Consider the following 8,077-nt stretch of genomic DNA (forward strand, 5'->3'; position numbering starts at 1 on the left):
TACTACTTAGGAAATTCTAAAGGAAATTTGTACACTACTGTTAAGAAATTATTGTCTGTTTTCGGTATAAGTGATAGTGTTATAGTTATGTTTTTATCTTTTTTACATTTATTTATTTTTGAGAGACACAGAGCACAAGTGGGGGAGGGGCAGAGAGAGAAGGAGACACAGAATCCAAAGCGGGCTCCAGGTTCCGAGCTGTCAGCACAGAGCCCGACGCGGGGCTCCAACCCCCAAACCACGAGATCATGACCTGAGCCAGAGTCGGACGCTCCACCCACTGAGCCCCCAGGCGCCCCGTACTTATGCTTTATTTTACAAATAGAGTATTCATCTTTAAGAACTCATGCTGGCATATTCGTAGATTAAGTGCCACAGCCTTGTTTGAAATAATCCAGTAGAGCGGGGCAGGTGGATGAAAGGGGGCCAGCCGCGTGCACCATTTCTGAGGCCTGGTGACAGGTACGCTGTGGGCGGAAGGGGCTCACACTAGCCTCTGCTTGTAGGTTTGTAATCTTCCACAATAAAGCACTAAAATGTCCACACCCGGACGCGGTCTCTTCCGGTGACCGCCAGCACCTCCGCCCTGGCGAGGGCCCCCCTCGCCCATCACAGCGGTGGGCTTGTGGTCCCTGCTGGCATCTTTCCCCCACACCACCCATTCCTGGCGCCGCAGTCGGGCTGTGTTCTCAAACTCGCAGTGAAGTCCCCTCTCCCATCAGCAGACGCAGGGCCCTGGCTTGCCCACAGCGCTCCCCCCCACCTCCCTCCCGTGACCTCCCGCCTCTCTCCTTCTCATCACTCAGCTACAGACACTGTAGCCCCCCTAAAGCCTGCAGGGAGAGCCCTTCCCCCCGGATGGCCGTCAAGGCCTTGAGACCCACCCTGAAACGCGTGTATTTTGGAAACTCTCACCCCGCTCTCCAGTAGCCCATCTCCCTCGTCTCTTCTCCCCTTAGCATGTCACTGTGAAACACGCTACAAAACTCACCTATTACGCTTCCTGTACGTCAGCCCTCGAGAAAGTGCGCTTCATTGGACAACACCCTCTGTCTCTTTTGCTCACTGACAGACCCCAGGCACTTAGAACTGTGCTTGGCACAGAGTAGGTGCTTACTAAATACTTTTTATCCAAAACGCTGTGGTCAGAGAGGCATCATTCATACTCTGGTACATAGTACAGGGGCAGAGCTGATGTCAGAAGTTTCTCCAGTTTAGTCCAGTTTAAAAGCTTGTGTTTAGGGGCACCTGGGTGGCTCAGTCGGTTGAGCATCTGACTTCGGCTCAGGTTATGATCGCACAGTTTGTGGGTTCGAGCCCCGCGTTGGGCTCTGTGCTGACAGCTCAGAGCCTGGAGCCTGCTTCGGATTCTGTGTCTCCCTCTCTCTCTCTATCCCTCCCCTGCCTACACTCGGTCTCTGTCTCTCTCTTAAAAATAAACATCGGGGCGCCTCGGTGGCTCAGTCGGTTAAGCGTCCGACATCGGCTCAGGTCACAATCTCGCGGTCCATGAGTTCGAGCCCCGCGTCAGGCTCTGTGCTGACTGCTCAGAGCCTGGAGCCTGTTTCGGATTCTGTGTCTCCCTCTCTCTGACCCTCCCCCGTTCATGCTCTCTCTCTGTCTCAAAAATAAATAAACGTTAAAAAAAAAAGATAAAAATAAACATTAAAAAAATTTTTTTAAAAGCTTGCGTCTTTGTGGGTTTTTTTTTTTTATTTTGTTTTAAAAACATATACTTAGGGGCGCCTGGGTGGCGCAGTCGGTTAAGCGTCCGACTTCAGCCAGGTCACGATCTCGTGGTCCAGGAGTTCGAGCCCCGCGTCGGGCTCTGGGCTGATGGCTCAGAGCCTGGAGCCTGTTTCCGATTCTGTGTCTCCCTCTCTCTCTGCCCCTCCCCCGTTCATGCTCTGTCTCTCTCTGTCCCAAAAATAAATAAACGTTGAAAAAAAAATTTTTTTTAAATAAAAAAATAAAAACATATACTTAGTAATGTCTCCAGTGTCAGGCCATCCTTTTCTTTTTTTTTTTTGGTACAAATTATATAAAACATTTATGCTAAAAACTTTTCTTCCTCCCCAAACAAAAAAGAAACTTAAAAATTACAAAATTAAAAACTGAGTATTCTAACTACAGCTCACTTTGTTTTTATAAACACTTCATCCATAACAAAAGATACAAACATGCAAAAAACCTGAATCCATAATCCAAATGATGCATACACATGTCCTGCACTTTCCCAAGACTATGCCAATAAAACACTATGTGCACACACCATTTTCACAGTGAAGTGGAAAAAATACAGTAAATAAAGTGTACGTGTATTAAGACCAACAGGTATCTAACATTCTAGTTTACAAAAAAAATCCAATTCTGCTACAAATTGGTGATATGAAAACTCCCTTTATTTGCTATTAGCTGTGTAGATTTTAAGATTTCAGTGAACAAAAAATCTCAAGTCTAAAACTAGAAATAATGTACATTTCCGAATCTCGTGGTCTCATCCCCCGAGATAATAAAACCGCTCCATGAGTTTTTGTTTTTTGTTTGTTTAGTTCTGTGTTTTTTAATAAAAGTAACAAAAACGTATTGAAGCACACCATGGTTTAACTTACTGCTCCCACCACAATATATTTTCTCTTACTTACCATTTCAGATATCCGTGCCATTAATAAATAGTTCTTTTTAACGTTTATTTATTTTTGAGAGAGAGAGAGAGAGAGAATCCCAGGCAGGCTCCACACTCAGCACAGAGCCCAACGTGGGACTTGAACTCACGAACTACGAGATCATGACCGGAGCTGAAATCTAGAGTCAGCCGCTTCCCGACTGAGCCGCCCGGGCGCCCCAGAACTACTTTTTAATGAACGGATCATCGGCTTCATTGAGGACAGTTCTGCCCTCCCGGCGATGGAAGAGACGCAATGTGAACGATCCGCTACTGAGCAGCAAGCCGGCCTCACTCGGGGCCCCCCACTCCATCAAAGCGCAGGTGTGGCCCCTGTGTCTTCCAGTGGCCAGACCGGCCTGGCCAAGCAAGTGCTTATATGACCGAGCCCGCACGTCACCACCGTATCTGCCATCAGTGCCGCTGCCCATGCGGACCCGTCGAGCAAGCACAGGGTGGCCTTGGAAGACGCCCGCTGCCACTCACCTGTGGCAGGTCACCAAGTCCCCTGGGTTAGGGACCCCCGTCTGCAGCAGGGCCTCTGGTGGGCACTCACGGGACACAAATGGTCTCCTCCCCTGCGCCCACTCCCACCAGCCCACCCGTATAACTTCCCTAAGCGTCCAGCTCTGGGCTTTCCGGACCTCGGACCACATGGTCCCTGCTCATGGCTCAGAGCGGACCCGGCCGCTCCTCCTGCAGGCCCGTGAGCCGGTGGATGTGCTGCTAGAAGCTCCAGCACTGGCGGGGCTCTTTGCTGCCCTTCAAGGGCCCCCCAAGTGGGGCTGCAGTATCCCCCGCAGCTGATGCGGGCATACGTCAGCCACGACTCTCCCATTCTCCTCCCTTGTCAGCCCGTCACAGGGAACTCGGCACCGGGGCCGTAGCTGCTGGCCGAGAGCAGGGCGGGACAGCAGCAGAACACAAGCCAGTCACCGTCTTTCACACCTGCAGGCGCCTTCAGGTGCCCGACCTCCCGGAAACCACGTCCACCGGGTGACAGAATGGTCCTGGACGCACAGAAGCTCTTGGTCAGTGGGTCGGACAACCTCCGGCTCGGGTCTCTACGGTACCACGTTCAGGCGTCCGGTGCTGGCCCGGTTTTCAGTGCTACCCACGAGTTTTCTCGAAAGAAACAGCCGTTACTGGTGAAGGGCACAGGTTTGCTTCAAAACCCTGGGGTCACTGACTGCTAGTCCCCCGTCTGGGCTTGCCACGGGCTTCGCGCAACATCGTGATCGCCCACAGCGCTTCTGGACCCTTCGAGTCCACGGGGTCATAAAATCCAAGGACGAACTGATCGCGTTACAGCCTAAACAAGCCGAAGACGTCTTGCTTGCTTGGGGAGCCCACCCAAGGATAGCAGCTGTGTGGGCTATTTGGTTACTGAGTCAGAGCAGGGCAGCCAAACGTGATCTATGTTGCCCACATCCAGTAGCCTATCAGGTGTTGGCTTCTCTCTTAATAGAATGGGAGCAGCAACCAGTCTGTCTTGGGAAGGACTATCTCCACATGTCACGGGGCCATTACAGTGCAAAGCCCAGAGGAGGGCTTATAACAGCCAAAACCTGGATATTGCTGAGGATAGGAGGCCAGGGAGAAAGACGGTAACTTCGTCTGGGGCTGAGTTCATGGATATTGGGGCACTTGACAGGGTCTGGGTTCAACGCGCCTGCACAAGCCACTGCATGGCGGTCCTCATTCGTTGCTCTCTTGGTGGGTCAGAACTTCTCTGTTACTCCGCAGCGGCCCGGGATCAGTGAAGTTGGGGTCCCAGCAATCCCTTGGTGTAACCTAGTGGAAGGATCCAGGATTTGAACAGATGAGGTGTTAGAAGTGGGTTCATCACGTCTGACCCACTCACACACACACCCTGCCTGTGTCCTCCTCTTCGGGTAAGAGGGCGTGTGATAAAAGTCCAAGCCTCTTGGGGCGCCTGGGTGGCTCAGTCGGTTAGACGTCCGACTTCCGCTCAGGTCACGATCTCACGGTCTGTGAGTTCGAGCTCCACGTCGGGGTCTGTGCTGACAGCTCGGAGCCCGGAGCCTGTTTCGGATTCTGTGTTTCCGTCTCTCTCTGCCCCTCCCCCACTCATGCTCTGCCTCTCTCTCTCTGTAAAATAAATAAAACATTTAAAAAAATTGTAGAGGTGCCTGGGTGGCTCAGTCGGTTAGACGTCCAACTTCAGCTCAGGTCATGATCTCGTGGTCTGTGAGTTCAAGCCCCGCGTCGGGCTCTGTGTGGACAGCTCAGAGCCTGGAGCCTGCTTCGGATTCTGTGTCTGAGTCTCTCTCTGCCCCTCCCCTGCTCATGCTCTGTCTCTCTCTGTCTCAAAAATAAATAAAAACATTAAAATTTTTTTTTGAAAAAAAAAAAAGTCTCTTTGAAAAGCATACTAGAAATGGGCCCTGGACACAGGTGATGACCCTGCTTCCGAAGCGGGCTCCCTGATTACGGCGGGTTCAGGGCGGTGGAGACCCACGAAGACGCGGCTCCTACGGCAGGAAGCAAGGCCAGGATGGTGATCGGAATCCCGTGACTGACCAGGACTTCGGGTCACGGGACCGGGAGAGATGAGCGAGCCGTGTCTGCATCACTGGAAACAAACGAGCAGCCTGGCTGCCGACACCCCATTTTCTGTGCCGACCGTTCCATCAGTCAGGGTTCCGCGGCCACGGCAGAATCCCCCGCGGCTGCTTTATGAAGAAAGGGATTTAACGTCGGACGCGGAGGGGAAGGCTGGAGAGCGAGCCTCTAGGGCCGAGCCTCCAGGAGCAACTCCTCCCGGCCCTGCCAGAGAGCGGCCCCCGCCCCCACAGCTGACTCGAGATCCCGGGGCCTCCGAGGCTGCGGCTGCTGGAAGAGCTCCAAAATCAAGCGGCTCCTGTAACCAGGGAACCAGGAGCGACGGTACCTTGGATGGACACGGGCTGCCACGCACACACGGTCCCACCCGTTCCCCTCAGCGTCCCGATTCACGTGCCAGGATGTAACTTTCCATGTTTCCTGCCCCCCAAAGACTTCTGGAAACTTTGAGATTCACATTGGCTTTCTCTCCCCTGGGCCTAAACTTTTTTTTTTTTTTCCTTAATTGTGAGCGCTTTTGACAATTCCTTGCTTTCACACTTGAGCCAAGTTAGAAAGTTTACCTAGATAGTCTCTGTGCCCCATCCCGCTGTACATCGGACGACCCTACTGTGCACGTCATCGCCTTCGGCTCACGTCAGCTCCATCCCGGTTTCTTGTTTATTACATTTAATAAAATCTGTTAAGGCTGAGCGTGAACTCGAGATAAAAGGGTAAAACAGCCCCCAGCCAAATGTCACTTCAAGAGTTTCAGAAAGAGGAACCCCAAGATAAATATATCATTAATGTTTATGCAAAAGCATGTTGGGTCTTTGGACTTCCCAGAGGCACGGAAAAATAACACCTCAAAAATTTACATGAGCTGGAGGGGAAGGGGAAGGCCTTGAGCCAGTTGGCTTCTGTTCGTTTCTGGTGTAAAAAATGAGAGTTTTCATTACAAAAGGAAGTGAGCTCACCTGCACAGGGGCCCCCCTTCGCCGAGGGCCGGGGGCTGCCCAGGACCTCAGACAGGAGAGCAGCGTTCGAGGCAGGGACGCGCCTACCTTTCCAGGCCCAGTGAGAAAGAGAAACGCAAGACGCCTTGTTCAAAAAGCAAGGGGAAAAAAAGTGTTCAAAATACAGAAACATAAAGCTTCTTCCTTCTTTCCACGGTCTCTGCCTCAACTTGCCAAGATGTTTTTTGCTACTTAATTCTTAGTCCTTCTAAGGAGAGAAAAAACAACGTTGGAAATGATTCGCATGAATTTTACTGTTCATCTTTATAGCGTAACTGCAAACGTAAGAGCTTCTCCTGCATCCGTGGGATCACGGAGATCAGACAGCATACTCCTAGTGGCCGATGCTGTGAGAGGAGTGGAAATGCGGCAAAAATCTCTCAACGTTTTGCGTGTATCCCTTCATACGTGCACCTCCCGCCGACACAGCCTGCCTCTGGGAAGCTGGAAAGGAGGGTCTGGAAAGGAGCGGGCTGCACACTGCCCCGCCTTCCTCTTCCCTTCCTGCTGCCCTAGCCTAGGCCCTCGGCTAACTTGGGGAGGCGCCGTCGGAGGAGCATGGTGCGCTTCTTGGCTGTTCAGGTTACTCACTCAGGACACACCCGCCCTCTTCCTACGTTCAAGCAAGTTCTGGTCCACATGGAAAGTGCCGCTTCTCGGGGCTGTCAGTCATCGACGTAACATGCTCGCTTTTCACTCACTTTGAGTCCCGCTGAACCCCCATGCCTGCGGGCCCGCCCGGAGTCCTGTGCTCACCGGCATTCCCGGTGTGGATGCGCAGCGAGGAAGGCGGGCTCGCCTACCGCAGGCCTTTCTCCTGCCCTGGCGCTGACTTCACGGCCCCATCAGACTTCAGAACACAAGTCCGGAGATAAAATTATCAGGACCTTCAGCATGGCAGCAGAGCATTCAGCCAAGTTCAGGGCCTTCCCGAGTGCAGGGCCGAGCATCCTCATGAGGCCAGCGGCAGCCTGAGGCTTCATGTCGAGGGGCACTGCTCAGAGGCCATCCCGACTGAGAACCGACCTTCTAGGATCAAACAGGCCCCAAACAAGTTCTAGGTCTCTTATTCTGAGTTTGTTTGTTTGTTTGTTTGTTTGTTTGTTTTGAGAGAGAGACAGAGAGAGAGCGTGCACAAGAAGGGGCAGAGAGGGAGGGACAGAGAGAGAATCCCAAGCAGGCTCAGCACCATCGGCACCGAGCCCGACTCGGGGCCTGAACTCACGACCTGTGAGATCATGACCTGAACCCACTGAGCCACCCAGGCGCCCCTCTTGTTCTAAGTCCTTCGTTAACGATTTGAACCACTGTTGCATTCATAAGTATGTTAGTCCTGGGGTGAGATGGCAATTGCCCCCGGATGCCCAGGCTGACAGCGGCCTGTGGGTGCAGTGACTGTGTGAGCGGAAAGAAGGCCTGGGGTCAGAGGTCAGGGTGATGGGCTCATGACCTCTCTGCCCTCTGTGCTGGCGGCATAGACTTTGGGAACATCTTCTCCAGTCCTGACAACTGGGCCGCAAGGAGACGTAACACCTGCTTCATACTTGAGGAAGCCAGGGCTCACACCTTGCCACTTGCCCAAAGTCACCCAGATGGTAAGTGGCAGAGCTGGGATCGGGCTCCACACCTGCCCAACTCAGGCAACCCCCTGCCTCCCACACGGCAGCCTCCTCGCAGGCTGAGAACCAGAGTTGAGAGGGTGAAGCTGGAAAGGAAGCAGGGAGGGAAGAAGGCTCTGTGTGCGAAGACTCTGGGTGAGATTCACCTTGGCATGTCCCCAAGACGGGCAGAGATTGGCTCGGCAAACCTACTGATGGGTGCCTGCCTCGGT

Source organism: Lynx rufus, unplaced genomic scaffold, assembly GCF_022079265.1.
Source record: "Lynx rufus isolate CCGP_SWC_20201006 ecotype Redwood Valley unplaced genomic scaffold, mLynRuf1.p SCAF_31, whole genome shotgun sequence".
In the NCBI taxonomy this organism is placed as follows: Eukaryota; Metazoa; Chordata; class Mammalia; order Carnivora; family Felidae; genus Lynx; species Lynx rufus.